This window comes from Spea bombifrons, chromosome 11 (genome assembly GCF_027358695.1).
Source record: "Spea bombifrons isolate aSpeBom1 chromosome 11, aSpeBom1.2.pri, whole genome shotgun sequence".
Classification (NCBI taxonomy): Eukaryota; Metazoa; Chordata; class Amphibia; order Anura; family Pelobatidae; genus Spea; species Spea bombifrons.
The window spans coordinates 17,971,450-17,991,854 of record NC_071097.1 but is presented as its reverse complement, the minus strand read 5'-3'; the positions used below and the strand labels follow the sequence as shown (position 1 = coordinate 17,991,854).

Here is a 20,405-nt window from a genome sequence, read left to right as displayed (position 1 = left end):
AAGAAAGGTTAGGTTTCAGACATAACCCTAATGTATTCACCTACTGCTCAGCCAAGAACGTTTATTAGTTTGTCATCAGAACAAGGCTATTCAAACAGGCAATGAACCCTCTTTCTAACTCGGCTTTTCATACATTTGTTCTTAGAGTCTTTACCACTTACGTCATCCAATGCATTCATGAATTATGAAATTACCTTAAAGATAAAATATACAACTCGGGTACAATGCAGGCAGCTGGAAACTATTAAAACAAAAAAGGAAAAAAACATACAGCTTGTTTTGGACACAACTGTCATTTCACGGCACTTGCCCTGTGAATTGTTTGCCCATCAGCAGAGTTCATAAATCCTCTGACATTCACACAATGATTTCAGCTCTTGTTAAGTCCGTGAAGCAATTTACTGAAATGTTTAATAAGATTGCCTAATATGGCATAAGAATGCAAATCCAGAGAGAGCGGCCATCCCTCAACAAGGGAAAGTACTGCGGTATATCACTAGGCCGATAAGATTTACAGGAGTACATCAAAGAGTGCTCAGCACCGAAACTATAAAAATAGACTAATTACAGTGGGTTTTTCATTTTTTTTTTTTAAAGTGTCAAAATGCCACTCGTTCCAAGCATGCTTTACCACTAACTCGGACAAATTTGTGATCAAGCTAGGCTGTTATGTAAATTTAGGCCATGATTTTACACTTGCCATATTTACTAATGTACTAAGCATAGCAGGTAGACACGTCTTACACCATTCCTTGGTAAGGGACTTCTCAGACTTCTTTCTTCCATGTTCATATGTTCTTCCAGATTCACAGCCAACTGTGAGTCTCATGCAGGAGCCACAACGGATGGCCACCAAGTATATATTGTAAAAATCCGGTTGACACCAGCAGATCCTGAGATAAAAGCACTCATCAGGACCATACAGAAAATAAAGGTTTCCAACATGCTGTTGCTAAAGCTGACCTGTATATGTACATGTATATGATGATAGGACCACAAAAACAAAAATGCACCCCACTAGGAAACCAATTAAAATGAAATATATCCCAGAAGTGACTCTGGTTTAAGGATAATATATTTACTAGGTCTACAAATCGTTGGAGAGACTTCCCAGCAAAATCTGAAAAGCTGTATGAATAGTGACCTAGACAGAAAGCAAAGTTGAATGCTAAACATGCTATACAAATTGATGTTTTTGTTTAGATTTAGGGAAAGCGCAATGTAACAGATATTTATAGTTTCCTTTGAAAACTAAACACTACAAAGTATCTGCCAGTTTACAAATATATACAATTTTACTGCTTGGTACTAAGAAACAAAAATAAATAACAGAGGTAGCAAAGATTGTCAATACACTTGGGGCATATACTCATATGTCTTGCAGAAGTTTGTTGGTGAACATAATTTAATTTTGTGCAGTTTTGGAAAGTTATATACTAAAAGTTGAGTATATAGTACAATGCTACTGTTGATGGTGCTATAAAAATAATAAATAATAATATAAGCTATGTATAGCTTTTGCAGTAGCTTGATAAAGTATTCAATAAGTAAACTTGTTGCAGTATATTATCATACTTGTGAATTTTCTATGTCTGCCCCACATAGCTTTCCCTCTCTTGCAAGAAGGTGGCATGAGTTGAAATGGGCAAGGTGTGGGCAAATCCAAAGGGTGCCCCCACCAAGGAAAAAAAGAAATGAATTTAGAATCACACCTCAGCAGCAGGGCTATTGTAATGTTGGTTCAGGTCATACATGTTGCAAAAAATAGCGATTCTATAATTAGAAGAACACGTAACAACTAACTTTTATTCCACAGAGGTAAAAACAAATCGAGTAAAGAATCGGTTTTCTATGGAAAAGATGAATGCACATTAGACACAGTAACACAGTATCCAAGAGAGCCAACGCTGGGAAAATATAGCTAGTTCAGTTATAAAAAAGGACTAACATTATTTTTGCATCTGAATGATGCAGCTATTAAAATATGCAGAGAGACAGCAGATGAGTCACGAGTCGCGTTGCATGAGAAATTTCAGCCTCTGCTATTTTTTTTTTTTTTTTTTACTGTGTAGCACATTCCTATTACATACTGAATGTCACTGGCATTCCCTTGGAATATGGAAAATGTCTCATAATTCCCCCCCTTTTAGGAAGAAACCAATCGGTATGTAGCGGAACAGGGAATGAATGTTTGTCCGCTTGAATGTAAATATTTAACAGCACGGGTCACCAATCTAAACTAGTTTGTTAAAATCCAATCTCCAGCAAGGGGTTACACACCTGATGTCTTCTTCCAAATAAGAAAGGGTTAACAAGGAAAGGGACTGTTGATTCTGCAGAATCCCCTCATTCATTAGCAAAGGTGACAGCATGAAAAGTTAAAGGGACGACTCAGCATTAACAGGTATAAGAAGCCTGGAGACTCCTCTAAAAGTGATCTTCAAGTTTGCTATTAGTACTATTTATTATTATTTACAATATTAATTTTTCCAACTTGTTAAAGCAGTTTATGGTTCTAAAATGTTTAAGCCTTCCGATACCAGGCAGCTTTGCAGGCCAGTTGGTATTCAAATGGTTAATTAACCCCCCTTTTTGTTTTTTTCTTTTTTTTTGCCTGTGATGCTTTTGTTGTGAATGCAGTAATGGTTTACTGATCCCAACTTGGAATTAAAAGTACATATGTCATCCCTGCCCATTCTGTACTGACACTGGGAGTGGTTCCACCATTGTTTCTGTGTTCTCATGCATATCCTCCTGCTGTCAAACCTAATCCAACTTCCTCGGTGGCTCTGATCTTTTGTCCATCTGTTTTCGCTTTCAACACACACACACACACACACACACACAAAAAAAAGAAAGTTCCGACACAAATATGTAGCCAGAAACTAGTTCAGGGACAAGGTTATTCCAAGCGATCAGACACATAAATCATACACAGAATAGTTATATAACAAGTACTAAGTATAAAAAGCACCTTTTCTTTTTATCAACAATACTGAGAATAGAACAGTTACGTGTATTGATTGTGTTAAAGTTGCTGTTCCACTTCCTGTACTGAATTGTACCCGTTTATAACTAAACATAGCATTATAAACATCAGTCCTAGTACTAATGCATATGAAAGTACTCACAGGTTACTTTAATATGCATTCTTCTACAGTTGGGGTGTCAGGAACATTATACTATCCTTTATATTTATTCCCAAAAGGTATACTGGCAAGGAAAAATGTTATACTGATAGTATTAGTATTCCAACTTTGCTAAAACCTTAAACTTGTCGTCATTTGGAAATGTTTATTCCTACCAGTTATTAGTAATACATCAGTAGTCATTTTGTACATCTTCCCCCCATATTTTTGATTGCCAGGCAGCGCTGAAAGCGTCAACTACCAGGTTTCTTATTTTAAACTCAGTTTTCAGATATTTGGCATTTTTATCCTAGACAGTATATTTTGGTTGTATTAGGCATAGCATTGCAGATGCAGTGCACAAATCACACTTTACCTATATCAATAAAAAACACAGTAAAAATACTTCTATGGAGTCTGGTTATGCCTGGCCTCCAGCCACAGCCCCTAAATCAATTATGTTCCTCTTTAGCCAGTTAAAATGTTGGGAAGCATTCTACAGCTGTTTCAGATATCTTTTCAATAACCTCAGATAAAGGAACCTAAAATAGCAACAGCGATGCTGCAAGAAGACACAGTCATTACCACAGCACAGATACGCCGTTTTAATGGTAGGCCTTCATTGTATGGTTGCTTGATTCTAGTTTAGACACCATTCCAGTTTAGATTCTGTTATACGGAATAAAAAAAAATACAAAGATGAATTGTCACTATGTATGAATATTCAATATGCAATTATTTTACCAATAGAGCTTTTAATATCTGTAGCAATTAATCCCCTTTCAAAAAAACCTGAAATCACTAGATGTAATCATCATATCTCTAAACTCCGTTGAGTTTCCTATGAAAGGTTAAATCAGTGACAAGCCCTTATTTTAATAGGTGTAATTGAGGGGGAGTGGCTTTGCTAGGGGCAGGGCTAGCCACCATGTAGGTGGGGCTAGGTGTAGGAGATGGGGTGGTAGGAGAGAAAGTGAGAGGGTAGTAACTTTGGAGAAATGGAGAAAAGATAAAAACGGGACAAAGACCAAGCAAACCAGCATTTCACCTGGAGTCTCCCGGTCAAACCTGGAAAGTTCCCAGGTATGTTTACATAGAACATACTGAAATGTTCTCATTTGTGGATTAGTGAATATAGTCAAGTAATTGGCCTACATGAATAGAAATAAGCAACAAATATTAAAATAGCTGAAAATACCACAATTTAAAAGAGAAACTCCATAACAGTGCTCCCCTGGAGCATACATATATACTACAGAAAAATGTAGTAGCTGAAGCAAGTTGATACATTTCTCCATTCTCCAAAAAACATATGCTTGGAGAACACCAGGATGTTTGTGTTTCTATATATAGATGTTCTATTAAAATCAATGGCAGTTTATTCCTTGTAGAATCTCTACGAGTGATTCTGAGTATAATAAATGATGGCAACGTCTTTGCCCTCTGTACCACAGGACATTAATTTGTACAGCTGTGTCACACTTTGACTCTTCTTGCCAAGCACTGACCATGAAACTCGTGCTCAATCATACAAGTTAATTGGGGATGCATTTTATTAAATGTTCCAGACGTGATTAAGTGATTAAAGAATGGAGGCTGGTAGCCTGTAACATAACCATAAATCTTGCAGATAGTTTGAAGTTAATTAATCTGTTGTATGTCATCTAAAAGGGAAACGTACATGGAGATAAAGAGCCCCGATGACTATGAACTTCACTTGTCTTTTAATGTTTACACCCAGTGTTCACAACAGCCTTAGAATCAACAGCCTCAACCTTTGTGGTAATAACAAGAAAAGGCAAATAAAAGCTCTTTTCATTCTGCACACACATATTGCCACATTAATCAAAATATTTGGAGAAGTTTTAATAGCTAAAACTAATTGTGACATCATCCAGCAAAAGGAAGGGGTCGTAAAAGTTGCACAGAGCCATGCCTGTGAGATGTCCCTCTCAACACGCCAACTGGACTTGTAGCCAATATATGTTTATACACAAATAAACATTGGATGTCTGGTGGCCATAGCTGGATTTGTAAACCATGGAAGTAAACCATTGTAGCGACGCTGTTGGTAACAAAACCTTTCTTTGCCCATCCAATTAGTATGACCCAAGAATATGAGCTGATGGCTTTGCTTTGGGGGTGGGGATAGCCAATTCTAATGAATTAAGGCCATTGTAGAGTAGGGTTTCCTCTAATAAGCATACTGTATACAACATTATTTCAGTTCAGACAAGCATACTATAAATGACACAAATTATCACAGCATTGTCCTGGTCAGACATCTGACCTACATTACTAATCACACAAAATCAAATGAAAAAAGTAAAGAAAAAAGGAAATAAAAAAAACCAAAACCTAACATTTTCAGTAAATCATGCATTACATTATTAATCAAGCATCTTATTAACACAATAAAACAAAAATCGGGCCTGGTCCAATTGTACTAGAGTGGAAGTGGATGTCTGTTCAGCTTCCAGCATAAACCTCTCCACTAAAATGGAGTGCCTCTTTGGTATTGTAGCCTAGGGTAGCTGCTCCAGGGTGGTGCCAGCACTCTACATCATAGCAGGTGGGCGATTAGACTCCATGAGATGTGATGCAACGGTCCCTTTAACACAAGGCACGCCTATGGGATTATGTGAAGCTCCAATATTACATGATATAAAAGTACAGGTACCACTTGCCTAACTCCATCGCAATATTGGTTGAAGTTGAAGCCAGACTGACCCCATTTACTATAAAGTTACCCTCACCACTAGGACAGGAAGAATGTATGCCTCTAACACTGTCTCTATGTTCCCGTTTATATTATTTATAATTTATATTATCCTATTCAGCTGGAAAACTCTAGGGGATAGGACGATGTTAACACTAACATACAATAATAACGATAGATGTTAAACTATAATGTTTATGAGCTGGACATGTCTACCAGTTAGTTCACGGAAATGTAATCGATGCTATCAACCCATGGTGTCCGTTCATTTAATGGCTATAAATAAACAATGGTATTTATTACATGGTAGTGCAACATGTATTGTGATGTTTTCACAATATTACAATACATAAAGTAAAAACCTTGTGATTTAAAGGAAAGGTTAATGGGACCTATAGCTGAAAGAAGATGTGCAAAATACCTGCACTTTCCAGCATGCTGTTACAATATATTCATTTAGCTGTAGATTTCAACTGCATACTTTAGGTAGATAAAGATATCCACTCCCTACTGCTGGAGCACGGAAAATTAAACAGCCACCACCTTCTATTGATTCAACTGCAGTGGGACTTTTTTTCCCAGCTGCTTCTAACCAAAAGAACATATTTTTTTTTAAAAGGTTCTGCAGATGTCTTACAGTTTAGGTTTGTAGTCTTCTCTTAACTCTTGGACAAAGCACAACCACCAAAGACTTTTTGGTTCATCTAGTTGTTGTGGTCGTGTTTCTTCTAGCTTTTAATGCTCTTGGAGAAGTAAAGAAAATAGTGACACGTGAAAGAAGCTACCAGCGCTCTGCTAGTTCCCTAAGAATGCCCAAAAAGGCTGCACCAGAATACCCTGGACACCACGGCACTCTAAAGATCGCTGTCACCTAGAGGTGACAGTGTCTAAAGCTCATTCAGAATATAATCTTGATTCTAGAGACAAAGTCATTCACAAAGAATTTATACAAGATCTATGAGGGTCCACTAAAATTATAGATAGTGTTTTCTAACAACACACAACACTGTAACACGTACACCTTAAGAAGGGAGAATGGCGACTAGAGTGGAGCAGACCACAGTCCAACCTTTGACCCTAGCATGACCCAAGTAACAGCATCCTGCCAGCGTGAGGCTTTAGTATCACCTTAACACATATTTTATCAAAGAGCCTGTTCAGCAAAAGGATAAAATGTCTTTAAAATAAAAAACATGAAATCAATTTAAAGCACAGAGATTATTCCATTTTATATTTAACCTGGGTAAACATTGTCACTGCTGTAGGAAAATTATGGCATACATAAAGTCTCAGAAGAACATCAAAGTTTCCCACTTAATGATTCGGGTTGTAAACACCAACAAAAGCCATCACCTTATATCACAAAACATGTAATACCTTATTTCTCTATTAACTTCGTTCCCTAATACCTCTGTGTGTTATCAAAAATGCAAGACACCAAGCATCTAATGTCTAACTAACTGGGGGAATGACCTTCTCCATTCTTATGTATCGAATAATCAATATCTGGCATTTCTAGAATTCTGGAGATCAGTAAATGTATCCAGATTGCACATCCAGATTCTTCTTGGACAGTCTGGCATCAGGGTCTGTACAGGGTTCTATGAATTAAAGCATAATGTCCTATTTACACTATGGAGGACTGTACAGAGCAGCATAGCCTTCATAGCAAGTCGGTCCTAGACATCCTGTGTCCTTTATAGGTGGACCGCTGGGACATGATGGTTGTAAATGGGGAGGCTTGGGGCTTGCCCTGGTCATGCCTAGGGCAGCACCGACGATAACAACAAGCCAGCAAACCAGCTTTACAGAAATGTAATAAGGGAATTAGAGGAACATCATTGGGTTACCCCAAATACTTTTGCCGTTAATGGCAATTCAATGTAACTAATGATGTACTATATTTGGCTTTACACTCTGAATCAAGTTAATGTTAAATTAAATATTAACCCCTTAATGACAAAGCCCGTACATGTACGGGCTCAAAATGCATTGTTTTCAATGGTTTTAGGAACCGCCCATTGTCCTTAAGGGGTTAAATTAATTTCCAGACAGAATCCAATTTAACATGGCATTATTTTACCCTTGATGAATAATTTAGTGAGTTTACCACCATGAAAGTCTAGCATTGATATGTTCGCTTGCAGTAAAAGAACTAAAAAAAACCATCTTTATTAACCCCTTAAGGACAATGGGCAGTCCCAAAACCGATTGAAAACAACGCATTTTGAGCCTGTACATGTACAGGCTTTGTCATTAAGGGGTTAAAATTAAAAAGTGTGAACTTGCAGCTTATCACTGACCTCCATACCACATTCATTCAATGAGGCTCAGAAAACTATTATTGTGTATAAAATCTAATTTCACAATTTTCACGTTTCTCTATTATTGATGCCTGTTACACATTGCTAAACTTTTTTACAGTTTCCAAAGCTGCGGTTGTGAAACTAAGACATACTTCCCACGAGCCCCATTTTAGGAGTTACAGTGACCCGTCTCTGAGACCCGTATTCCTTTGGACCCAATTCCTCCCTTAACACTCCACTTTTAGAGTGTTTCAGTGTGTTTGGTGGGTATGAGTGTATCACAGTAACCTACAGCTTAGAAATGTAAATGGATGCAAAAAAAGTGCACTTTTATTCTTATAGATACCTTTTTCAATTAGACCAATAACTATTAATAGATAGAATGTCTTGCCTCTTGGCCATGGCTTTACCCACATCCCTTAAACGTCCCCTTTTTTGAAATGCTGGGGGATATGCAAGGAGAGCAGCTTTAGAATCCCAAGACAAAGCACTTACCCAGCATGCTTTAGCAATCCTATCGACAGAAATATACGGGTGTAATATTGTAGTTAAAAGGAAACCAGGCACAGATGGGTAGCCCTGAGTAGTTCAATGGGGACTGGCAAACATGGACTAAGTTTCATCTGTACAGGAAGCCCATAAAAGGTGACATCAAAAGAGACCTATCTAGAAAAGAAATACTTATCATATAGTTGGCAAAATGTTATTCCAAAGGGCCCCACTGGTTATATCTTCTGGGCTTATTTAATAGACACAATTAAATGCAACTTGGGCAGTTAAAATAATCTAACCTATTCCTGTTCAGAAAAGTATTGTGACACTGACATAAGCTCATATGGGCTGGGACGACACTGGAGATACTATGTGACCCAATAATAAACTTTCAGCAACAGCACCAGAGAAAAGGGTTATGAAAACAAAGGATTTTAACATAATTATCCAACGATAATATAAAAGCTACCCAAACAGAAGGAATTTGATGACCACTGCCATATTTGTAAACTGAACGAATCCACATTTAATAAAGGCTCACCGGCAACATTTATTAATAAAAATGATAATCGGATCGGTTTATTACAACCTGATAATGGGTATTTTTGGGGGTCTATACTTTATAATAAAATATAATCACACAGAAGTGTGGACTGGATTCTGTTATATTTATCGCAGCTACTGCTTGAGATAACCAATTGAAATACTGTTAACACAGGAGAACCGGCATATTTGCGTAGCAGGGAAAACACAATAAATACTTTTTGTTTTTATAATAATTCCAGGGAAGAGACTCAGCAATCGTATATAACATAGCGAGGCTAAAAATGTTTACCAAAACGAAGATGCTGGCTCCGGAAATAACCGGGGGAGGTAAATTAAATCAACCAAAGTTTTTGATGTGCTTGGACAATAGGAAAATAACAACATTACAGAGGATCCAGCAAGAGTAAGGTCCACGCTTTGACGCGTTTCGCACTTTTATACCAGACAAATCAAATCTAATAAAAAAGTTATTTAGGAGCACAGCTAAACAAAGTGACTTTAGACAAATCAATATACTCTTAGGCCTTAAAGGTATATACGCACTTTTCCAAATAAAAATGTTTAAACAAGTAAAACTGATCATAAACCTAATAAACAAAAAGTCATAACATAAGGGAAGGCTGTTTGTAACATGATGTAAGCACACACATACGAAAATACACATAGCATATGCTATAGAGATCAATATGTGGTCTAAACTAACTGACATTGGGCAACAAAAACAAAAAACACTAGAACGGGTCATGAACATCCAAGTAGAATATTAGCAACATATTTGTAATTCAGAACTAAAATCCATAAACTTCATTTTCACATCAAAATTGAAGTACCGTATTGGCCCGATTATAGGCCGCACTTTTTTGGCACAGATAGCCAGATCTGGGGAGCAGAGTGGCATATATGGGAAGCATAATGGATACCAAAAATTGTTCCTGTGTATTTGGTAAAACACTGTTTTACCATTACACTAATGTGTATTTTTTGTTTAAAGTTCTTTTTTAAAGTTTTTTTCTTTAAAAATAGCACCAAACCATAAGGGTGCGGCCTATAAATCAGGCCAATATAGCAATTATAATTATTATTGTCATTCATGCAGTTTGTTTGTTAGAAGACGTTGCCCGTGCCAAATTTTGGAGCACTGTTACATTTTACAGTTCAAATGGATTAATAACCAACACAACCTGGACACACACCTGAAGATGGACATGCCTGACCTAACCAGCCAGTTAGTAATTGACTTCTGCTTTATAGAAGCCCTTGCAACATTACTCTAACCTACAAGAAAAGCTTTTAATATGACTACGGAAAAAAGGAGAGAAATAACCCACATAGTCTTTGTATATCCATTTGTGAAATAAAACCTGAAAAAACACTAAACAGAGGACATTATAATAAGATTAGAAAAAAACATGTTCTGCAAATTGGCTTTCTATGAAACACTATACCATTGTGATAACTGTATTCCAGCGAAAATGTATTAAAAAAAACAATATTTCTATATTCCCCTTAATGAACTTTTCTTGTAATGTCATCTGTCTTAAAAGAAACATTCCACTTGGTTTAGAAACCTGATTCATTTCTTTATTTTTAGTGAAAGGGTTACTCATGCAGAAGTGGAAACATGTATCATGTAAGCTAAACATGTCAACTGTAAAAGGAAATGCATGCGTGCATCATAATGGAAGGTATTTCATATATATACTGGGAGCAGAGTTCATGTACAGTCTGCATATCTTCATACTTAGGAGATGATTACATTCCTGGAAGCACAAAAAACGGTTCTGATACAGCTCAAAGCTTAAGATCATGCACCAGGAATGGACCGCCTGCCTAATGTCAGTTGTATGGTGGTGTTATTTGAAGAGCCACTACTTTTGTTATCTCTTCTATGTATAGAGTTGGTAGATGTGCTCTTCATATCAACTTCATTTAGATCCTGCTAAATTAATGAAAGTAAAAGAGTATAATCAAAAGTAACCCCGCAGGACTTTGCAGCCACCAAGGCTGAAGGTTCTGCTAAGACCCCATCTGCTGATGTCATGGTTATCATGTCTTTAGGGAACTCTTAGTTTGAAAATTAAGCTGTATTAAGCGGTTTCCAGAGGTCAGAGAGTTCAGTGGAACAACCATTTGCCTACAGCAGATTTGTGGGGTTGCAGCCTATAGCAGAAGACAGACTTAAACCAAGGCCACACATCACGTATATAAATTATGTTGGTTTTAATGTTCTGTTTGTGTTAAAATTTGCCATCATAGCGCTGATATTACATCTACCCCTGAAAGCCACAGCCAGAGCTTTCATTTTGACTTCCATTTTGACGATCCAAGGACTATAGTCTATTACCAGCATTAGCTTTTTTGAATGTCTTTAATGGAAGTCCTCCACTTTCTAGCACTAGTCACAAATATTGTAGAAGTACAGTAAATGTAACTTAATTGCTGCACATGTAAAAGTGCTTTCCTAGTGTCTGACAACACATGATGTCTCTTTCCTTTCCTCATTATGTTTCTGACCATTCCGGTTAAGTGAGATAATCTTATTTCCCTGCGCACAGAGCACTTGTTATCAGAACAAAAATAATTCAGATCAACAGCGGTTTATTGTTTATTGAAAGAGGCAGGGTAGCGACAACACAGCATTATGTAAAAAATACAAAGGTAGACAACAAATTCTGGTACTGCATGTTTCACGGTTTACAACAACGTTCATCATGCACAAAGTATGTTTTGTAAAAGTTTCCCTATAGGTGTTAAGTTGACCATCAACAGTTGTCATGATAATACCACATCTAGCACTTTATGGCAAACCTTGATACTTCCTGATGCCCCAATGTAATCCAATAACTACCATGACGATTTCCAGATCCTGCACTGGAGGCAACTAGAAACCATAACTAATTCCACATCCCTCAATGGAGTCCAATGGCAGAAACAACTACTTCCTGTTTGCTCGGTGGAGACCAACAGCAGCCATCACTTTTTAACAACTCTTCAGTGGTGTCCAATAGCAACCAAAACTATTTTCTAATTCTTTGGTGGAATCCAGTAGAACCCATAACCTTTTCACAGACCCTCGCTTGACATCAAAAGCAACTATAACGGTTTCCTGATCCCTCAGTGCATCAGCAGATATAGCTAGGTCTATACTACTAACAGCAATCATAACTATTACCTGATCACTGGAGTCCAACAAAAGTCTTAGCTTACTACAACTCAGGCTGCAAAGAACATTTGATTTATAGAATATCTATAATACATAATAATAATCTTATTAGGGAAATATTTTGTATATAGTTTATAAAATGTTTAGTTCTAATGCGGCCAACACTTTACTTTAAATGCAAAAAAGCAGAATTCATGACCAAACCAGTTTTAATGAAAAGAAATTACTTAATAATTACCAGCCATTAATTAGTGTATTAATGTTTGTAGACCAATATCCTCTTTACATATTCATTAGTTGCGCAATGTCACCATGTTCCATTAGCAAAATACTGATGTGAATTCCACACATAGTCATACTAGCATGTATGCTTCTGTACTGTATAATATACTAAGAGTATTCCAGCACCCTCCATGTCATCTATAATAGGAAGTTTATTTCAGCAATGCCTGACATTTCAAGCCCAGCAATGAAGTTTCCCATATGTGGTTAAGTATGTTATGGAAAACTGTGAGATAATGATTCATCGAAATCCTTGGGAGAACATTTAACTCGACAAACAAACAAAAAAATGTAACTTTCCTTCTGCTATGAGCCCTGGTGCTCTTTGAAGTTTCCTAACTTTCTAACCCTGAGATATATAACCCAATAAAAAGACATGCAACTCATGCTATAAAGTAAAAAGATAAAAGAGACTAGTTAGTACTAAAATGCAATGTAAATAATTATTCATTAGTATACAACATGGTTAAAAGATAAGCAGGGAAAGCAATAAAGCCTCTAAAAAAGCCAATCGGGTGCCGGGTTGTATGGCTAGAGGCATTAGTAACAGAAAGAGAGAAGAGGCTCTGCCACTATACAGATCTCTGCTCAGACCTCTCCTAGAGTATTGTGTGCAGTCGTGGAGACCCCATCTCCAGAAGGATATTGGCATATTAGAGAACGTCCAGAGAAACACTAATAATGTGGTGAATGGTTTAGAGGATACAAAGTATTAGACTATGGGAGCTCAGTATGTATGGCTTATAGAAAGGAAGAGAAAGGGGACATGTGCTAGAAACATTTAAATACTTACAGGGATATAACAAAGTATAGAAGCGAATGTTAGAACTAGTGGTCATAATCTAAAACTCAAGGGTCAGAGTCTTAGATGTAATATAAGGAAGTTTTTTTTATTTACTCTACCATCAGAAGTTTAAGAGGCCAATACAGTAAAGCAAATGAAACATGCATTGAATAGGCATACGTTATCCTAAATTTAATAAAAGGCCAAGAACTGATAACGGTCCAAGTCTTTGCATCAGGAAAAAAAAGGCAGACTAGAATGGTTCTTCTCAATTGTTAAATTGTAGGTTTCTAACAAAACTCCAGTGTATTTAAACAGCTGATTAAAGCAATGAGCTTGTACAGATGAGCTGCCCTACATTTTTAAAGCTCCTACCACTGCAAAGTATTTGGTCCAGCAGAGTATAGAGGTGCACTAGCCAAGATAGATAGATGGATAGATAGAAATCAGGGGACATGAGGAGTTTGTGCCTCTGATATTATCAGATTATCTCATTATGTTATCTGGTTGTGACACAGATCACACCTGCCAGCTCAACTTTTTTGAGTCCCAGTGACAAAAAAAGAGAAAAGGTGCAACATTCTTTTACTGTTAGGGTGGTTAAATTGTGGAACAGATTGATATGTAAAGTCGTTTTGTCCAACTCAACCAATATATTATAACATGTTTGGATGTTTTCTAGTCATGAAAAGTTATCACGAGTAAAAGTAGATAAGGTAATGTTGATCTAGAGTCCAACTGCTTTGGAGTCAAGGATTTTCTTTTTGGCCGGAACCAGCTGGACAGCAGTGGTTTCCATTAAAAGGACACCCTGGAAAATAACCTTTGTTTTGTTTTTAGTAAAAATCAGAGTCTAGATAATTAAAATGTGCAAAATATTAATTGTACTCTGTCATATGTACGCAAAGAAAGTTTCTCAGATGTAACTTTTAGTATTTCCCTTGAAGGTACCTATGCTCCCAGCTGCTTTTAAAACAATACTCCAGCCATCATATGCACTCTAATGCATGGGATTGCTGTGGGGTCCCTTTAAATTTTCATGCTGGCCTTCTTCCAAATGCATGGGGGGGATTCTACCCATATGCGGATTTGCCCCTTTGCCCACCCTACAAATTACGCCCAGCCAGCGCCAGCGGTCGCTTCGGTGAAGGCTGAGGGTTGGGGTCTGTTCACAAACGGCACAAATTGTCTGACCATGTAGGAGGAGGGCAGCTGCAGGGCTGCAGCTTCTATCTCAGGTAGATGCTTTATTTTATTATTTTTCATCTTTCAAGAATGCACATTGAAGTACTGACAGAGCACTTTAATATGCATTCATTAGTGGGACCGTAAAGGACAGTAAACTGTGCCTTCAATGCGGCATTTATTTAGAAAACTGTTAAATTCAAGCAATTCTAGCATGCAGATGCACTAGCACATTTAAATATCAGTTTCTCATACACATGCATTTACATTCAGCACAGATATTCTCTGATCAGTATTTGTTAGTTTAGGAAAATTAACAAAATGAATAAAAAAAGATCCAAACAAAGCTTAACACAGCAGAATAACACCACGCAATTGTTCTCCAAAACTGCAAGATAAATATGTACTTGTGAGCAATTCAAATGAAGCTAATGTAATGTCTATTCCAATGTAGGGTACTAATAAACAATTGAGGTTATGTATAAATATTGGATTCTGGTGCCAAGTTAAATTCATTTTCATACACAGGTAAGAGCTTAGTAGAAGGAACAAATTCCAATGTGTTTGGGAGGAGTCAACCATGAAACATATAATTTACAAAAAGAAACATTTACAGGTCAAAAGTCGTAAAATACTTGATGACACAAAATCATCAACAAAAATACACAAAAACAAGACAATCTCCAAGGGCCAACTTTCTTTAAAGTGATTATAAGCAACATGCCGAGAATCAGCTATTTACTTTTTATCTCCGGATGGATTCCCCTAGCCAGTGATCTTCTAATCTTCAGTTGCACTTAACACTGATAGCGTTTAACCCTTTTGCTTCCACACCCCAACGGTATGAAGCAGAAAGCCGAATGGCCTGATACATCCGTGACACAAGGAAGTCAGAGCACACTGTGGCATATTCTAAACTAACACAAACATTAAATGAGATAACCGTATCACCCTTTTCATGAAAACTTAAAAGGAGTCTCCAGGATGTTTGAAACATGTGGGAAAGCAACTTAAAAGGACATTACATCACTGCCTCCAGTGAATGCACTGCTGGACTAAACAAATCCATTTCCTGCCCTGGGTCATCAAGTCTGTGTTAAGGAAAGGCCATCCAAGAGGAATGTATTACAACAATACATGTTCCAGTGATATTAGGGCAATCAGAACGCAAACAGTAGGAAAAAATGTTTATAGGGAAAAGATCACTTAAATAAAACCATATTAATGCCTTTCAATTTTTTGCAGGGGGGCAAATCCAGTTAACACCTGATTTAAACATTATTCAATAAGAGCATGAGCATGCATAACGCCCAATATGTCAGGTTTCCACATCAGGACACCTGTGTTGGGGGGGCTGTGGCAGGAGGCAATGAGGGGCAAGGCTGGTCCCTTAAGTGGGATGAATGACAGGTGTGACTTTACCCAAAACAGCTACCTTGCAACATAAGTGTCTTGAGGTAGAGCTGAAATGGAGGTATGTGAATTTCTTCTCCAACTGCTTCAGTGTCCCCATTTGCTTTTCTGCAGCTTCGCTTCTTGTCCTTCTCTCTTCTTTCTGGCCTGGCCTCCCAAAGCTCTTCCACAAAAGAGCAGAGCCTCTGCTCACACCATCCCTCCTGATTGGAGGAATAGCAGAGAGGTTGTCCTCGTGGTGGCCATCACAGCTATGGCAAGCTGCAGAAATACTCTAAGGGACCAGGATAATGCAAACAGATTCTCAGAGAAAGAGGTGCAGAAACGCTTCTCTTTCTCCGTGGATCCATCTGCACTATTCTGGCCTCTTGGTATACATCTGCAAAAGTGTGGAGCAACAGCACGCAGCGCAGCCTCCAATCAGTGGAGAGGATGTGCACAGAAACTCCACCCTTTTGCGGGAATGCTCCGGAAGGCCAGGTTCCTGGAGCAGATTGCGGAAGAAGCAGACCAAGAAGGAAAAACAGAAGAACAAGAAGAGACACACAGAGGCACGGAAGTGGTTGGCCGAGAAGGTAGCGAGACATTGAGAGTGAGTGAGTGACTTGAAGAAGCAAAATGACCTTCCATGCAGTATATGTGTTCATTTCAGCTGTTTGTTCCCCTTTCCATTTCTAGACATCTTGCAAGTTTCTGCTGCAAGATATTTCTTGTTTATCAAGCACTGCAAGGGTTACAAGGCTACAACAATAAAAAATGATAGTTTGCAGGGAGGTACAGATTGTAATGTGCCATTGGTGTATGCATTCTGTTCACAAATGCTGTCCTTTACGTTTCAGGAACCCTGGTAAGTAATGTAATATATAACAACATCATTTAGTCTGAAAACCAAAAAAATACATACTTAAAGCATACTCATTTAAAAGAAAACATTTGCCATTAAGAGAGTTTTTGAGTAGTTTGAGTAAACAATTTCGATCTGCCTGTTGTGAAACCCTTAGTGATTTTATCATTTTTGGCATTTATCTGCATAAAATGCAGTTACCTATCTGCTATGATTTAATATTCCAGGTGTATTCTGCTGCAGCCAATCGGAGAAGAGGTGGAGGTATATGATGAGGACTGCAAATAATTCGGTCATAAGGCCGAAAAGCTGGGATCAGAACGAAAGGGAAGCAACAAAAAGCTGGGATATGGTGGGATGCAAAAATATTAATATAATAAATAAAATGTAACCTCAAAATAAAGCAGAACATGTACATATATGAAAAGCGTTGCAACTCTATGCAAGGAAACTTAATAATTGTTTGATTGTTCTACACACAGGAATGTATTCAATGTTTCAATCTTAATCTCTTATGAGACACAAGACATTTTCATGCGTTTTTGAATGGGACTCATTTATTAACAAGCGTATCTGGTTTCTCGAGGTCTGATGAACAAGCTCTATAGAATAATTTAGGTTATTATGTTACAAGAGAAAATAATTTTGATGGATAGACCACCATTTCCATTTCAAGAAAAAAAAACTATTTTGCTTATAGTTTTCTTTCTGAAAACATCTTTGAATAGTTTCTGCAACAAAAAGAATGTCTCCCAAAACAAAATACTGACTTGTGATCTTGAACTAAATACTGATGTTTCTGCTACCCCTGCCTTTTAGCTCCTGGCTGTCAAATGGCCCACAGCGTTGTGTTTGAACAAGCGGGAGAGGAGGGGGCAATAAACAGCATCTCAAACATTTAGTTTCGGACTTCAATACAACACACATTCAGAAGATATCTGATTATTAGGCCTATCATAACCTCTTAGCGGATTCTGGACATTTTACTATTCCCCCACAGCTATCGATTGGCACACCAGCACAGTTCGCCAACGCCTCATGCAAACAATTTGAGCAATCAGTCACTCTATGGACCATTGCCACTGGATCACATGGATCACCCTTACAAGGACAAAATGTTTAGTCTTGGTCCCATCTGCTGCTTTATTCCACTCTACAGCACAGCAGCTGTAATCTATCCACAAACAGAAGCCCACAGGTTATCCAACCTTGTGGTGAAGCAACCACATGTTCTTCATTGACAATAACTCAGGCTCAAATAGGGGGGAGTCAAGCGATATTAACAGTAATATTGCCGGCTCCATCATTCCCAGGTGGCAGTGACCCATAGTTCATTTGCAGACAGGATGACGTCACGAAACATGGATTCCCCCCCCCCAACATAAACAGTAGTTACTCTGTGTTAAGTTGGAATATTTATTGGCCCATTGTTTAATCCATGAAGAACAGTCAATCAGAGTCAGCAACACCGTTCCTAAAAAAGTTAACATGCCATTAACTAAAAGATTAATAGAAAAGAAAGCTGTCTTTAGAAAAATCTACTAAACGAGTTAAAAAAAATAAAAAAAATAAATGTATGAGCAGCATTCCAGCTCAACTGAAAGATGTTTTTAAAAGACAATAACATAATTCATTGTTTTCCTGTAGTAATGTTTTTACGTAATTCCATTGTTTCCTATAGTAATATTTTGATTTTTTGTTTTCACACATTCTGGATATTTTTATATCATGGGTTACCAACTAAAGGCAAAAATAACGACACCTTATATTATGATCCTGGGCATGTTTTTTTCAGGCTGCTGGGGTATGCTGATGGACTAGGTGCCGTACCCTCTCTGTCCCCCTGTTTTATCTCCTTCTTAGGAAATACATGAATCTGGATTTTAGTGCCTTATAGTTGAATGATAATCGGTTGTGCCTATAAGTTACTATGAAGACCTCAGATGTGTGAACTTACATATACCCAAATCATCTTTGGGTATTGAACCAAACCCCCTAAATTGCTGTGGAAGAATCTCCACCCTATAAAGAAAGGAAACCATTCATCTATCTAAATCGGATTAGAAGGTCTGGTGTAACGATGGGCTTTAATGGTCCATCTCATATTAACATGCTCTGTCTTTACCATATCACTCCTGTTGCATGACTGCATGGAAGTATGGCTCATCCGGATGATATCCTAACATCTGCTGCATGGAATAATTGAGGAATAATGAGTTACATGGCTCTTGTCAAGGACTAACGTGTGACGGGTCGGCTTTTATTTGGATTGCAGTAATGGAGCTTCATAAGTTCCATCCTTTGCATGTTTGTCCTACTTCTCATCACATGTCTGTCATATGGTAGACTGGCAGATTTTATAAATGTAATTACACGCTAACAGATGGAAAGTGCATACAGACTAGTTAAACCGGACGCTTGGAAGCAAGGCCATCTCTACCTAATGTGTCGGCTTGTCTTAGACGGTCACATCATTTGAATGCATGCATGTAAGAACTGCTGTGTAAATTGTTGGCGCTATATAAACGCCAATACTAATCATTCAATAAGCCGGTCGTTCTAATTTGCTTCTCTGGCCCTCTTACACAAGCATGACTAAGGTTAAGAAGGTTTTGATTTATGACCAAGCTTGGATCTATAACCTCTGGATAAAGTAGTTCTTTTAGCTCCAGTCGCCCGATTCACGAAGGGTTAGACATGTACACTTAACCTCTGTGGCTGATGGGCTCAATTTTCTATTGACTCGAGTCATGTTGACCCCTCAGCCCACACAAGTCCTCTCCTGACTCCTCAATAACTGGCACATAAGGGAAAATTAGTGTATCTACTTGACAAAGTAGATACAAAAATCCTTTCCAGGCTAGTACCAAAGCTTCTTTAAGGTTAGTGAGTCTTTTTGGTGATAAAATATAGCAAACACAGATTGTGCTATTAAAACTCAATGCCCTCTCTTTGATAAATATAGTGTTCCTTAGTACTTACAATTTTGTGCTAAGTACAATATTCCTTGGTGGGTTTTTTTGTTATTTACTTTCATTTGTTTCTTTTTTAGTCTTTTGAAACACTATTTGTTTTTATCAAGAGGAAGCTTCAAGTGTCTGACAGGTCAATATGGCATTGCTCCCCTCCCCGGCACTCAGTGGGTTAAGTCGCTTAAAGCCTGCACTAAAGTCACTAAAAGAGCCCATGTAAAACTCAAGGCATGGCCTAGAGATGGAATCATGAACACGTCACTCATTTAAACATGTTCTAGGATTACACCAGTGAATTCCTCACACTGCGCCTAATAAGGCTCTGAGAACTGCAAAGCTTTTTATGGGAAAAAAAGCTGCTAAACTGGGAATATTAAAAATGGCAAGCATCAATGCCACCAATCTGAAAAATCTAGCAAAAAACCCTGGATTCTGTAAAAAAAAAAAAAAAAAGTTAAAATGCATATACCCAGAAGTGTACAAACACACAAAACATATCAGTTCTATAAGAATCACCCATCACTTAACACTTTCAGTGCCAAAAAGGAGACTCCCAGTGTTGCACATCCAT

At 37.7% G+C, this 20,405-nt stretch overlaps 1 protein-coding gene across 2 annotated transcripts in view; it reads right to left on the bottom strand.

The window, feature by feature from the left end:
* Window positions 1-20,405, bottom strand: part of SORBS1 (sorbin and SH3 domain containing 1) — a 127,447-nt gene that overhangs the window by 72,448 nt on the left and 34,594 nt on the right. The window lies entirely within an intron of this gene.